Raw genomic sequence first — 16573 nt, 5'->3', positions numbered from 1 at the left:
TTATCTAGGTTTCTGGCCAGATAGTGAGTCTTTTTTCATTATTTTTGTGATATAGTTGATGTGTAGCTGCTCTGGGATGCCTTAGAAGTCACCGAGACCTTACTTTTACTAGTCATATCAAAGCAATCATCAAAAAAGCCACCTATCATCTTAAATTACAGCAAGAATCGAAGATTTGGTGTCCCAACAAGACCTAGTGAAACTCCTCAATGCTTTTATTTCCAGCAGCGTGGGCTAATGTAGCGATCTCTTCACTGAACCTCTCAAAATACCATTACAACTTTTTAAATCTAGTAGGTCTCTTAGATCGATGGATATAGGTCAGCTAGTAGAGACTAGAGCCCCAACTAAACATGGTGAGGCAGCATTTAGTTGTTATACTGCATAAAACTGGAATAGACTCCAAGAAGATCTTAGATGTGCTCCAAATGAAGTAGAACTTTAATAAGCTAATCATAAAATGTACACCCTTTGAATTTAATTTCCTGTTTTTTTGTTGCTTTTATGTACTTTGTACTTACTTTTAATTATCTGCTTTATGTGTTACATCAATGTGTTGCTCTACTTTACTATGAACTGTGGGGCCGACAAGTGTTTTCCCCTTGAACAACTGTACTACTTTTAATTAATTATAACCAAAAAATGTATTTATTTGCAATAGTTGCCTGCTCTGCTGCCCAAGAAAGAATCTACTGCTTTTTTGGTATGTATGTTTAGTACTGTTGAGTGCATTCTGGTAATTTACTCCTTTTAGGTTGGCATCAAAACTAACAAAACACAATGTCCTTAGTTTTTCTAATTTTGCTCAGTATGATCTGTATGAACTGATCAAGAATGGTACAAAATGACATATGATTCTGACAAGAGTACAATCTTTACTATGAAAGGTTAAAAAAAATCTTGCTAAGGTTAGCGGAATTTACCTGAGCAGATGACACCAGCATCTATACTGTGTTCACAATTATTTTTTCCCCATCTTGGTGATCCACAGTGCTTCAGTGTAGATTCTGATCCACTACAGTCAACACCATCCATCCAAATGGGTCCTGAACCTGGTCCAAAGTGAGCTCTACTCAGTGCATCTACAGCCTCTCCACAGCGCAGCTGTCTACACACCACTGCAGCATCTCTCATATCCCAGCCACGACCACACACTGTTCCCCACTGTCCTCTATGAAGAATCTCCACTCTCCCAGCACAGCGACTGCCACCATCCTCCAACCTCACGCTGTCTGTACAATGGAGAGAAAAAGAGAGAGAGAGAGCACATTTTGCTGTGTAATTGTTGTGCGAGTAATTCCACAGAGTGTTAAATAACTGTGGAAGAATAGAGGAAAGAACAGGAAAAAAAAGAACTACTAAATGTCAATTTTAAAATGTCTAGCATAGAGCGTTGAATATTTTGTTTAACCACACAGAGAAAATAAGACATGTATTAAAGTAAATTCAGTGCTTACCAGCACACACCAGACCTACATCACTGTCATGAGAGCAGTTGTGTTTGAGTGAAGATGATGTTGGACAGAAGTGAATCTGAGATTCGTTGCCTCTACACTGAAGCTCCTCTGACCACACCTGACCCTCCCCTCTGCCAAAAGCAGCTGCTCCCAGCACCTTCACAGGAAGCCCACAGCCCAGCTCTCGACACACAACCTCTGCATCCCTCTTGTCAAAGCCAGCATCACACACTGTGGACCAGGTCTCTCCATGAAGCACCTCCACTCTCCCAGAGCAGCGAGAACCACCAACCAGCCTGACTCCTATTATCATCACAGCAAAGAGGATGTTCATATGAATATTTTAGATAAATAACAATGAACAGGTTTAGGTCTTGAAAGAAACTTATGTTTAAATTAATAAAATACATATATTATTGTATATATTTACCTGAGCAGATGACACCTGCATTTTGAGTATGATTACAATTATGTTTACCCCATCCTCTTGATCTACAGTTCTTCAATATAGACTCTGATCCACTACAGTCTACATCATTCATCCAAATGGGTCCTGATCCTGACCCAAAGTGAGCATCACTCAGTGCATCTACAGCCTCTCCACAGCGCAGCTCTCTACACACCACTGCAGCATCTCTCATATCCCAGTTATCATCACACACTGTTCCCCACTGTCCTCTATGTAGAACCTCCACTCTCCCAGCACAGCGACTGCTACCATTGACTAGCCTCACACTATCTATACAAAGAATGGCAATAGAATTGAAAGACAGAGAAATAAAGACACATGTTCAACTTCTACACACATATTAGTATAGCATGCATACTGAGAAATGGAAGCTTTAGTGAAAGTTCTGCCAGGAAGACTCTAATGCTGCGTCATTCATTTTTTCATTACTCCTGACCAATCACGGCCTACATCTGTCTTTAAAATGACTTCAATAACATACCTATTCTGCTGCTTTCAGCTGCTTACGTTTTAACATTCCCTTCCTCCTTCCTCCCCACCACCACTGGTTGGGTCCCTGTTTGGTCCTACACCAAAGACTCTTTATTTCTACTGAACTGTCATCTTTCAACTTGTAAAACTCAATTAGGGTTATAAAAATGTCTGTAGCATCCTGAGTGTTTCTGGCAGAAACAGAGATTAACTATAAAATGCTGTTCTTACCAGCACATACCAGTCCCACATCATTGTCATAGGAGCAGTTGTGTTTGAGTGAAGTTGATGTTGGACAGAAGTGAATCTGAGATTCATTGCCTCTACACTGAAGCTCCTCTGACCACACCTGACCCTCCCCTCTGCCAAAAGCAGCTGCTCCCAGCACCTTCACAGGAAGCCCACAGCCCAGCTCTCGACACACAACCTCTGCATCCTGGTCAAAGTCAGCATCACACACTGTGGACCAGGTCTCTCCATGAAGCACCTCCACTCTCCCAGAGCAGCGAGAACCACCAACAAGCCTGACTTCTAAAATATATCATCAGAGAAAAGACATTATTTTTTGTCATTAGATATTCAAAGTGCTAATCCTGTTAAAGAAGCTTTTAAAATTATCACTATTATTATGAAAAGCTTTTACCATAGCTCTTAAATATAGTCTAAAGTCATATGCATAAATATATAATGCAGTTTACCTGAGCAAATGACTCCAACATCCTTACTATGATCACAGTTATTTTTACCCCATCCTCTTGATCTACAGTATTTCAGTGTAGACTCTGATCCACTACAGTCCACATCATTCATCCAGATTGGTCCTGATCCTGGTCCAAAGTGAGCACCTCTCATTGCATCTATAGCTTCTCCACAGCGCAGCTCTCTACACACCACTGCAGCATCTCTCATATCCCAGCCTTCATCACACACTGTTCCCCACTGTCCTCTATGAAGAACCTCCACTCTCCCAGCACAGCGACTGCCACCATCCACCAACTTCACAGGGACTGTACAAGAGAGAGAGAGTGGGTCTTCAGTGTTGATGTTTTTGAAAACATCTACTCATCCAACATGACCTATGGTGATTTCATTATTTCAAAAATGTTCATTTTGGGGCCTAGGTGGTGTACATTTGTGCCCTTATTCCCTAAGTTATAGAGCTCAATCAGCACACACCCTTAAAAGATAGATCTTCTGGGGAGACACATGACTAAATAAAACTAAGCATTATTATCAGTTTTTTTCTGCCAGTCATCAGAACAACAGGACTTGAGACTACTAGCAACCATAATAGTAGGCAAATAACAAACCATGGCTCCTCTGGGCAATAATGCAGCCACAACTGGTCTCTTTACTGAACAATTTCAAACCACTAATGGAAGTACAGAAGGGTATTCCCAGCAGTAATGACAGTAAAGCAAAATCAGAGAAGATAACTACCAACAGGGACTCAATGTGGAATAGCAAAGACACAAGGCCTAACAAGTAGATGCTCTTGGCTGATACCAACACTGCACCAAGACGATCACAGCTCAAACGTTAATCAGTGGGCATCTTTCCCTTTAGCTTTAGGAACTACTATGTTTTCATAACTGCCTTAACATGTGGTTGATCATAACCTGCAGCCTAGAAGGACCAAACTGTATTGACAATTTCAATCTATTACTGCAGTGCACAGAATTTTTTACACCTAAGCAGGACTGGAGTTAAAACTTCTTTTTGCTCTATGCCACTCATCCGCCCCTTGCACTGATCCACCTGCCCAAAGATGCATCATCAAACATGACACTACAAGAGGAGACACTTCAGAAGACTAGCAGCACAGAGCAACTACAACCCCTAGCTTATAAGTTATAAGCTAATCATATCAGACCTGGGAGAGGGTCTCTGGTTTTATTCATTCTGCCAAGTAATGTTGGTCAGCAACCGCTAAAGCTAAAGACAAAGATAGGATTTTGGCTAAAATCTTACTAAAAGCAACACTAGACCTTATTCAAAATCTATAATACACCAAGTGAAACAGTGACTAGTTACAGTGTGAAGATATAAAACTACAATCTGGGTTTGAGGCAAATTAAGGTCAGTATAGCTGACTATTCGGTTTTTACTTGGGTGCTTGTTAGCTAGTTTACTCTGGTTTTACATGAGGCAAAGAAACGGCTTAGGCTAACACTAACATTAGCTAGATAGCTGACAACCCAGCTAGTTTAAGAATTTGAATAAATTTCACTTCAGTGTGAGAGTGAGCCTGAGTGACAGATAGAAATAATGTTTCTGACAGCTCTCAGCTCTTTATACTCTTATTTTTTATATTAATACTAAGTATTTGACAATAATGACATCAGTATTTGCCATATTGTGTTGTTTACAGTAATTTATAACTGTGCACAGATCATATAGTGTTGATCATAACACAATTTTATATCTCTCAATTCCTGGAAATTAAGAGGCGACAGCTCTGTGGAATAACAATTAAATGAGAAGATTTTTACCAGTTAAAATAAATAAATAAATAAATAATTGACCTCTCATTATTTTCTTGTGTTCCTGTAAATCTGAATTTAACAAAAATAACATATTACTGAACACAGGGGAGGACAAGAAGAGAAAGAAGATGGTGGAGACTGACAGGGCTGAAAGAACAGATCTGTTGAAGGTTAATGTTCAAGAAGAAAGTGAGGGAGAGTTGTTCAAACTTCCAATTAAAATTAATGCTGCATTTAATTGAATTTAACAGAGAAACTATAATATTTGACTAAGATCATGAAATTCTGTCTCCTAGCCTATTAAACATGCCTACAGAGTACAATCACACTCTTTCTGACTGCACCAAATAAGATTGAATGCATCTATAATTTGTGCATTTAAATAATATATTTAAGACCTTGCAGCTTTTCTAAGAGAGAGGAGATAACATTGCCTGACTTCAGTACCTTTGCTTGATCTGTGCCTGTTGTAAGTGGATGGATATAGTGCTTAAGTCATACTAGCTCTGTGCTTAATACAAACTACAAAGAGACGGATCTGCTGTGTGCCAATTAGAACAAATATGTATTTTTGATACTTTTTCTGGCTGTTGCTACTCTAAAGGATCATGATGAACAGACATTTTTGGACCACAAAAAATTCTTCTGGGGGACCATGCCTCCAGACCCCCCTAGTTGAGGCTTAGCCTCCCCATCCATAAACCTCTAGTGACACTATTTACGCAAATAAAGTTTGTTTAAAAATTGTTTGGAGATTTGTTTATTAAATGAAAAGAATAAACTAATTATGGATAATTTATGGCTTCTTTATGATGACTGAAAATGTTAAATGCTATTTAATTGTGTAAGGTTAAAGGCCTTTGTGGTGGTCTCTTGTGATCCACATATACATTGCTCTCATATTTTAACCACCAAAGAAGTATATTTGATTAGATTAAAACATCACATATTTTTGTTTAGTCAAAACATCTTGCCCTCCTCTGTTAGTCAGTAGAACTAGAAGTAAACGGTTACACAGTCTGGTGCTGTGACTTTTACAGCCAATGTTAAGTTTCCTATTTATATTTGTTTGTTTGTTTTTGATTTTGTTGTATTATAAAATACAACTTGCTGAGTGTTTCTTTGTTGCTAAAACAGTCTGAATGGATCAAGCAAAACCATTCTAAAGTTTCAAATATTGTTTTAATAAACTGAACATGATTAAATCCCATAGTCAGTGTTGTAGTCGAGGCCACTAGAGTCAAATCAGAGTCAAGAATGAGGCTGGAACACATTGAGTCAAGACCAAGACTTTTAGCAGTTAAGTCTGAGTGCAGGAGACAAGATCAAGACCAGATTAAAATTTTTTTTCTAAGAACATACAAATAAAGATTATTAAGAAAAATAGACATTATTCAATAATATTTAGCCTAAAATATTATTTATTATTACTTATAGGCTTAGTCCAACTTTTCTGTTCTGTTCTCTGTTCCTTTCTTCTTTAAAACTTACTCAGAATCACCACCTAAAGTCAACTGAACATAAACTAAACTACATCTATTTTTATTATTAAATGAAAATATAGTTAAAAAAATAACATTGTGATCTGCCCTCAGGATGTTTGAACTCTGGAACCAAAAAAAATCAACAAACAAATAATACTCAGCTAAGCCATTCTGGAAATAATCATTTAGATCCTCAACAAACAGATTTGACTTAAACACATACAGCAGTGGTTTTCAATCTGTGGGCTGTGATAGTACTGTAGTTTTTTTAATACAAACATGTGTACAATACAAGCATTTAACCAAATGTAATTTTAAACATGACAAATATTGTTGATTATTTGTAAAAACAAAACATTATATTTATATTAAGCTCGCTGTTAGCTAGTTAGCGTCACATTTTCAGTGCAACCATAACCAAAACGAAGGAACTACACCAGTGAATACACAGCGCTGGTCTTCACTTTCATAGAAAACTGAAAATGAGTAACTGCAACTCTGTGCTTTTAGCTCAGGGGTCTTTTTAAATAAAGCTTTAAAACCCAAAAACCTATACTGTCATTTGGAGACTAACTACAGCTAATATGTATCTAAACCTGTCAAATTGAAACAGAACTTCTCAGCTTTCCTCTCTTCAGCCTGACATCCAGCACTGCTGCCAATTTAGCCTTCTCGTTAGGTGAGCCAGAAAAAGACATTTTGATCGCTTAAATCTGCAGAAGCTTTTGTGGTCATTTGTGTTGACTGTGAGTTGCAAAAGTTTGGGAATCCTTGATGCAGAGAAAGGACTGTTTCATTCTGTTTATTGTGGTTTTGTTGACTCTCAATAATAACTCACCTTTCAATTACCTCAGATTGAGGCACTGCACTCAGCTGGTCTTGACCTTACCCCAAGACTGAGACAAGACCGAGTCCAAATGATGACTGAGATGAGAGCGAGACTGCTAGTTTATATATTTGCCCCTTCAAAATTTCTTCTATTTTTGCATATTTGTTGCACTTGAATGTTTCAAATCATTCAACTACTTTAAATATTACACAAAGATAACCCAGGTAAACACAAACTGCTGTTTTCAAATGATTTCATTTACTGAAGGAAAATGCTGTTCAGCTCTACCTGGCCCAATGTTAAAAAGTAATTTCCCACTTAGCTACTAAATCAACTAGTTATCCAAATTCACTTAAAAGGAACCTGTCTGATAATGTGAAGCAGACTAGAAGACTAGTCTCACAAAGCAGCACATGACATAATGCCACGTTCCAAAAAGATTCAAATACAGATGTGAAACAAAGTCATTAAAATATACCAGTCTGGAAGGGGTTACAAAGCCATCAACAACTCATGTCATAATTGTCATAACTTGTCATAATTGATGGAGCTATGAATTCTGCTCTCCATCAGAAAATCTTGAAGGAGAATGTCCGCCTGTCAGTTTGTGACCTAAAGCTCAAGTGCATTTGGGTTCTGAAGCAGAGACAATGATCTGAAACCCACAAGCAAGTCCACCTCTTAATGGCCTAAAAGAAACAAAATGAAGGCCCATCTCAAGGCCTTAAACAGTTAGTTCATGCTCGAAAACAATTCTTCAAAGAGGAGTGAGCAAAAATTCCTCCATAGTGATGTAAAAGACTCATTGCAAGTTATTGCAAACTGCCAAAAGTGGCACAACCAGTTATTAGGTGTAGGTGGGTAATTACTTTTTCATATGGGTGATAAGGGTTTTGAATAAACGTTCAATAAATGGAACAATAATTTAAAAGCTGCATTTTTTGTTTATTCATGTTGTCTTTATCGTACATTAAAATTAGCTGAACTATCTGAAATATTTAAGTGAGACAAAATTAGCAAAAACAAGAAATCAGGTGGGGGCAAATACTTTTTCACAGCACTGTCTATGGGCTATGACACTGAAACAAAAATGACATATCTTAATGGAACTCCATTCCATTAAGATCAGTTAATATCCCTTCTATGTTAATGTACCCTTTATTTAGATTTCTAGATTTATTTCAGACTTTTCCAATACAAGTCCTGCATAGTTAATTTGAAGAGTGGAATAAACTTACCTCTAGATACTTGTGACAAGGTACAAGACCCAGAATTAAATACAAAACATTTTATATGTGGTTCTGTCCCACTCTCCCTAAATCTACAGGCAGAAAAATTCTATAAGTACTGGGTGAGCTGAAAGACAAGCATCAAGACTCTTCTCTCTCCTGGCACACAAGTGGTGGAACAAACTTCCACTGGCTGTCTGAACAGCAGAATCTCTTGCGCTCTCCAAACGCAGACTGAAGATCCATGTCCTTATACAGCACTTACGCGAGCATTAATATAAGTACTTATTGAAATGTATTGTGTTGTATCAGCACTGGCTTTTGTTTCTAGCAACATCTGAGCTTGAGGGTAGTTGGACTCTTATTTGTAGTAGCTAGGATTCATTCTCTGAGTAGAGAGCAAAGCACTTTTATAAGTCTCTCCGGCTAAGAGCGTCTGCTAAATACCGTAAATTGTAAACGTAAATGGATTCAATACGTGGCTTTGATCCAGGCTGACAGCTTTGTTTATTAGGTTTCATGGGTAGATCAAAAACTTGCTTATCCCAGCTGTCTTTGGGCGGAAGGCAGGATACACCCTGGACAGGTCGCCAGTCCATCGCAGGGCAGACATACATACATGCACATTCACACACACACTCACACCTAGGGGCAATTCAGCATTTCCAATTGGCCTGACTGCATGTCTTTGGACCATGGAAGGAAACCGGAGTACCCGGAGGAAACCCACGCAGACACAGGGAGAACAGTTAAATTAAATTCTGTATTAATTTTAACTGAAAGCTTATACAACTCACCCTCACTTTCTACTTGATCACTAACCTCCATCAGACCTGCTCCTTCAGTCCTGTCAGCCTCCTTCAGCTTCTTTCTCTCCCTCTCTGCCTGTGTTTAGTAATACATTCATTTTATTAAACTTAGATCTACAAGAACTCAAAGAAATAATGATCAATCCATGTATTTATTTATTTTTATCTTCTCATCCGACTGGCCTCTTAATTTCCATTTACAGGTTGAGGAATTGAGCGATATAAAACTGTGTTATGATGACCTTTTCACACAAAGCTGAATTTTCCGTTCCACCTTTAATGCTGCAGCAGTTTCATTCTGGCGCCTCGCAGCGGGAAAATACAAACATGAATCTGGCGAACAGGAAGCATTTTAGCAAAATCCTGTTTTCGGCTCGGCTACCGATTACTTTGCAGTACATAAACAGAGCCCCTCCCCCAGCTCTGATATGATTGGCTTACAATTCATATCGAGGTCTGATATGATTGGCTGAACGTTATGTCAATCTCTGGTAGGACAGCAGAGGCAGCGCTGCATTACCGCCTCCCCCAGGTCGCACCCTGCTTTTACAGAATAATGTGAACGAGAGTAAACTGTAGACGATAGGGACAAGTGATGTACATTTACTAGGGGTGGAGGAGTGGGAGCTAAAATTACTTTTAAGGGAGGTTAAAGACCGTTAAATAATTACGGAAGGATAGAGAACAGGAATATTTGAAAGTCTTACCAGCACACACCAGTCCCACCTCACTGTTCTGGGAGCAGTTGTGTTTGAGTGAAGATGATGTTGGACAGAAGTGAATCTGAGATTCGTTGCCTCTACACTGAAGCTCCTCTGACCACACCTGACCCTCCCCTCTGCCAAAAGCAGCTGTTCCCAGCACCTTCACAGGAAGCCCACAGCCCAGCTCTCGACACACAACTTCTGCATCCCTCTGGTCAAAGTCAGCATCACACACTGTGGACCAGGTCTCTCTACGAAGCACCTCCACTCTCCCAGAGCAGCGATGAGGACCACCAACCAGCCTGACCTCTAAGATTAGAGATGCAGAGAAAATGGAATATTCTCCTAAAACTAATATCAATGTACTGATTTAGATTTTTCTTATATAAATAAATAAAAAAATAATAATCATTTTCCGTTAATAAACAGTACATCAAAGATTTAATTGGCCAAATTGTCCTGTTCCATGTCTAATTTTTGTTTCAGAGGAATTTCAGGATTGCTGGATCAGACAATGTGAAAACTTGAACTTGAAATGTTTTATCACACAAAAAATTTTACTTAAACAGTTTGATGAAGCTTGGTGATATTCTGGTTTGTGTTACTGACAGGCTTCCAATATGTAATTATCAGTATCATAAATGTTGTTTGTAAAATGCTTGGTAAATAGGGTACAATTACAGTAGCTTAATATGATTTAAATATTTATGAAACATGAAATTAAATAAAGATTGATGTGGATTTCATATTGACTGCTAAATGTATTAAATAGCTGACATAAATACCTGACAATGTATGCCAGCAATGAATAAATATTAAACTATTAAATTTAATATTAAAAGATTAAAGTCTTGAAATTATTTTCATTCTTTAGACTGACAGCCATATTTAACATGGCTGTTATATAATACCCAAAATCAATCAAAAACCATAAAGTTGAGTATGATTTAGTACATCTGATCTGTTAAATTCTGAACCAGGATTGATGCTATAAACAGAAACCATCCAGGTAATATAATTTGAGCTGTTCTATTATTGTTGATCTTCACAATATTCTTAGTGTGAAAACACATATTGTGATGATAAAAATATAGTTCGTCAAGCAGCCCAACAGCCCTACTGCTTGTCCACCAAACTCAAATAGTTCCGGTAAGAGCAAAGGACTTTACAATTGTTTGGTCAGATAAAATAATATTTTTTGAGGCCTGTTAACCTTTTTTAAACCCTTTTAAAAGAACCTGTTGTTGCAAGACACTGCAGAAATATCTTTTACAGTTTTCTCAGTTTAGTTCACTTGTAGATGACGAATTCATACATTCTTCATTTAGTATCCGTTACAGTTAGATAATTTATCTCTTGCATATGGATTTATTAGATATCTTTTTATCATTTGTGTTAATTACATGTTTATGTATAATTATAATTAAAAAATGGCCTGTTTCAATTTTAAATTATTGGGTTCGTATAGATAGATAGATAGATAGATAGATAGATAGATAGATAGATCAGAATTATACAAAATACAATTGATAAATTATGATTTTTTTTTAAAAAAAAGGTGACGAGTTATTTAACTTCAGATAGGTGGTTGGTTAAACTTACCTGAACAGATTGTTCCAACATCATTAGTATGATTACAGTTAGATTTCACTTTTATATTTCTTCCTCCACATGTTTTCACTCTAGACTCTGATCCATCACAGGCCCTTCCATATATCCAGAACAGTCCTGATCCAGGTCCAAACAAAGAATTTTCTGGTATATCTACAGCTTCACCACAGCCCAGCTCTCTACACACCACTGCAGCATCTGTCATGTGCCAGCCATCATCACACACTGTCCCCCACTGTCCGTTGTTCAGAATCTCCACTCGCCCAGCACAGCGTCTCCCACCATCAACCAGTCTAACGTAGTCTATACACCACAGAAAGAAAGAAAGTACGAAAGAGAGAAAGAAAGAAAGAAAAACGTAAGGACTGTAAATGTTCGCTGTTGATTCCAATGTCTCTTCTCCAAGCTCCGTTGCAGTGGTAATTTACCACCAAGCAATTAATGCAATATGGTTTGATATTGAAAAAGTGGGTACATACCAGATGTGGTGAGTGTGATTGTGAAGGACAGCAGAATGAGAATCCCACAGCCGTCCATCTCCCTCTGTCCTGCACGCAGCCTGTTCAACTCAGCAGCAGAACAAGCTTCGCCTCTAATCCCCCAGAGAGACTGAATAAACTCCCCTTATAGGCCTCTAGAGAAAGACAGAGAGACAGATTCTTAAAGCCGCCAATCACACTCACTATGACCTTATTAGAAAGAGGAGAGGAAATCATCAAACATTTTCAGTGACAAATCAGAGGAGGCATTTCTTCCTTTCTCCATATTTATCAAACGAGCGTCAGCACTGATGAACAGAACTCCACCTCCGTCTCTAGATGTGTGTGTGTGAGGAGAGACGCTCGCAGCAGTGTGGTGAAAAACACATCAACATACAGGAGACTGACTTCAGAGAGAGGAAACACTCCAGTGTAATACAGCATTAATGCTGCACCTGCAGAGAGCTGATCCACACACTGATAACCATCTCACACGCAAACATACATACATACTAACACTCATAATCCACACACACACAAACGCACATGTACAAACACTCACACATACACTAATAACCTGCTCACTCACTGACACACACATGTGCACATGTACACACACACACACATGGATAAATTACAAGCACAGACTTATACAGACATTACTAACTTTACATAGTTGGAAACCTTGGGAAGAAAGAACTATTCTAAAGTACATCCATTGAAGTATGCAGAATACTTAAAGTACATGCATTTTATGAAAATACACCTAAAAAATAGTTCCCTGTATTTAGCAAATAGTATATTTTTAAAATAGCATGTTAAATGATTTACAAGACAATGAAACTGTACTACTTTAGTGTGTATTGTATATACACTACAACTTAATTATCCTAAAGATAAGTGTATTATTGACAAGTGTATATATATTAGTGTATTTTAGTTGCATGATATTTGCAGTATTCACCATATGGTGGATCATTGTCAGCGCTGTAGTGACACTGACGCATTGGTAGTGTTTTAGTGTGTGTTGCGCTGGTAAGAGTGGATGGTAACTTCCTATGAATCCTGTATTCATAATGATTTATGAATGCAATGATAAGGCATTATATGGCATAAATAATACCTTATAATGGCTTGAGTAATTGAGTACAAGTACTTATAATTACATGCATAACATTTTATAAAATAAAAGTACATAACTTTATAATGTCAGCTTTCACGATGCAGTATAATAATTGTTCATAAGAACATTGTAAGCATGAATATTGTAATGCACTTTACACACTATTACAAGGCAAACATCCAGGTAAACATTTGTTGGGGGTAATCACTCACAGCCCCTAACATCTATACCAAAATAGCAAAATTATTCCAACCAAATCTGGCCCACATCCCCCTTTTTCATCTGGCCCACATGGATTGACGGCACATGCAGGTATGTGCAAAGTGCTCTCTTGTGGTTTTAATGTGGTCATTCAGGAAACAGAAATATAACATTAAAATGGATCCCTACACACGTTACATATTATTGTGCATGTAAGGTGCTGATCAGTGTTCATCTAACTTCTCCATGGATTTTCACAGTCACTTAGGAACTTCAACAAGTGTATCTTGTGACGCTTTTTTTCTTTCTGCTCCGTTTTGGTCCCTTGTTCTATATTGATTCACAGGAGACTGAAAACCAAAGAGTAGTGCTAATTTTTTTCTAAATTTACAATTTGGATGTTTAATCTAAATGAAAATACACTCAATACATTTCTTGTTTAAATGGCCCATGCACTGACCTCTGAACTAACTCTGGTGGCAATACTGCATCCTTTCAACAATAAAGGTAAATAGCTCAGTACACTCACTGCCTATTTTCATCATATAAACCCACCATAGGCATACACTGCTACACTATATAGCTGTACAATACAGCAGTCACTCCCAAACCCATCCATCCTTGGAAAAGACCACCATGAACCTATATTGTTGCAGTTGGGACAAAACCTCACCTTTTGTGGTACGAATAGAGACGCAACGTGCGGATCTTTTATGGCCCTGTTGCAGCAGCACAGCAGAATTAGATTTTTAAATAAAAATAAAATAATCCTCCTTTGCAGTAAATTAAAGCTGGGCTAATCGTTCCAATGCAGTTTTAAAAATAAATGGTCCTCAACGTTGGGCTTAATATATAATAGCTAATTCACTAACCTTTAACCCTGAGACTGTTGGTCACATAGCAACGCCAGCTGGTAGCTAATGAGAGGGGAAAGAGAAAGATTTAAGATAAACATTGATAATTTGAAGACAAATGGACTTATTTGCATGTATAATAACTCCAGCTGGTTTCTCATATGTTTAATCTGCAGCACGAAACTGTCAAACACTTAAAAGTCACAAAAAATTCTCCCGTTCCACCTTAAATGGCGCAGCAGTTACATTTTGGCACCTCAGGCACCTTTTATGGTGGTATGGGAAAATTCAAACAAGAAGCTGACTTCAGCCTCACAAAAAATCAAATATTGAGAGACATTTTACTAGATACTCTTCTACTTTTGCAGAAAAGTATCTGCCAGATATGTGAGGAAAACAGCTATATCTGAGCCTAAGCTTAAAGCAGAGCAATGTACGTCCGCATTTATGTCCATATAATATTATTTTACTCTATTCTAGGACATTAGCGCATACTGAGACATATTTATAGCTAAGGTGGTAAAATATTGCTTTAATAAAATGGGCATATGTTATTTTTAAAGTTTTAATTTCTCATTTTGTATAAGCACAAATACAAAACAACAAGGTTTGTGTGCATAAAGCTTGTTACTTGCCAATGTGTCAGCGGAGTGATACACATTTTTGGTGTAAAAAGCCATGCTGTTATCACAAATATAAGCAGAGTTAGAACGCTTCTCAACCAGTCAGACTGTAAGGTTGGGACTAACTGTGGTATAAGACATAATAAAGAACATGCATCCCAAAAATTGAGACGCTGTGTAAAATGTAAATAAATGTAAATAAAAACAGAATGCAATGATTTGCAAATCTCATAGACCCATATTTGATTCACAATAGAACACAGAACACATATCAGATGTTGAAAGTGAGACATTTTATGAAAAACATTAACTCATTTAGAATTTGATGGTGACAATGCATCTCAAAAAAGTTGGGACAAGGGCAACAAAAGGCTGGAAAACTAAGTGGTACTAATAAAAAAAACAGCTGAAGGAGTAATTTGCAACTAACTCACATGACTGAGTATAAAGAGAGCATTTCAGAGAGGCAGAGTCTCTCAGAAGCAAAGATGGGCAGAGGTTCACCAACCTGTGAAAAACTGCATCTAAAAATTATGAAACGATTTCAGAAAAATGTTCTTCAAAATTGCAAAGACTTTGTATATCATGTACAATACATAATATCATCAAAAGACTCAGAGAATCTGGAGAAGTCCCTGTACACAAGGGACAAGGCTGATGGTCAATATTGGATGCTCATGATCATTGGGCCCTCAGATGGCACTGCATTCAAAACAGGTATGATCCTATACTGGAAATCACTGCATGGGCTCAGGAACACTTCCAGAAATCGTTGTCTGTAAGCACAGTTCACCGTGCAATCCACAAACGCAAGTTAAAGCTGTATCATGCAAAGAAGAAATCAATATAAACAGTATCCAGAAACGCTGCCAAATTCTCTAGGCCCAAGCTCATTTAAGATGGACTGAGGCAAAGAAGAAAAGTGTCCTGTGGTCCAGTGAATCAAAATTTGATTTTTTTTTTGGAAATCATGGACACTGCATCCTTCACACTGAAGACCTCCCTGCTTGTTATTAGCACACGATTCAAAAGCCAGCATCCATGATGGTATGGTGGAGCATTAGTGCACATGGCATGAGTAACTTGCACATCTGTGAAGGCACCATTAATGCTGAACGAAATATACAGGATTTGGCAACATATGCTGCCATCCAGACAGTGTCTTTTTCAAAGAAAGCCTTGCATATTTCAGTAAGACAATGCTAAACTACACTAGCATCCACCACAACAGCATGGCTTTGCAGAAGAAGAGTCTGGGTGCTGAGCAGACCTGCCTGCAGTCCAGATCTTGCATCAATAGTAAACATTTGGTGCATCATGAAATCAAAAATCCGGCAAAGAAGACCCAGGACTGTTGAGCAGCTAGAATCCTACATCAGACAAGAATGGGACAACATTCCTCTCCCAAAACTCCAGAAATTGGTCTCCTCACTTCCCAGACGTTTACAGACTGTTGTTAAAAGAAGAGGGAAGGCTACACACTGGTAGACATGGCCCTGTCCTGACTTTTTTGCGATTTGTTGCTGCCATCAAGTTCTAAATGAGTTAATGTTTTTCATGAAATGGTAAAATGTCTCACTTTCAACATTTGACATGTGTTCTATGTTCTATTGTGAATAAAATATGGGTCTATGAGATTTGCAAATCATCACTTTCTGTTTTTATTTACATTTATCTACATTTTACACAGCATCCCAACATTTTTGAAATTAGGGTTGTAGTAATAAAACTTTTTATTACCTTC

At 37.8% G+C, this 16573-nt stretch overlaps 1 pseudogene; it reads right to left on the bottom strand.

The window, feature by feature from the left end:
* Positions 1–1324: 1324 nt before the first annotated feature.
* Positions 1325–12156, bottom strand: LOC118811207 (annotated as a pseudogene).
* Between the last annotated feature and the right edge of the window lie 4417 nt (positions 12157–16573).

This window comes from Colossoma macropomum, unplaced genomic scaffold, assembly GCF_904425465.1.
Source record: "Colossoma macropomum unplaced genomic scaffold, Colossoma_macropomum, whole genome shotgun sequence".
NCBI lineage: Eukaryota > Metazoa > Chordata > Actinopteri > Characiformes > Serrasalmidae > Colossoma > Colossoma macropomum.
The sequence above is the reverse complement of the archived record's forward strand: the minus strand, read 5'-3'. Positions and strand labels throughout refer to the sequence as shown.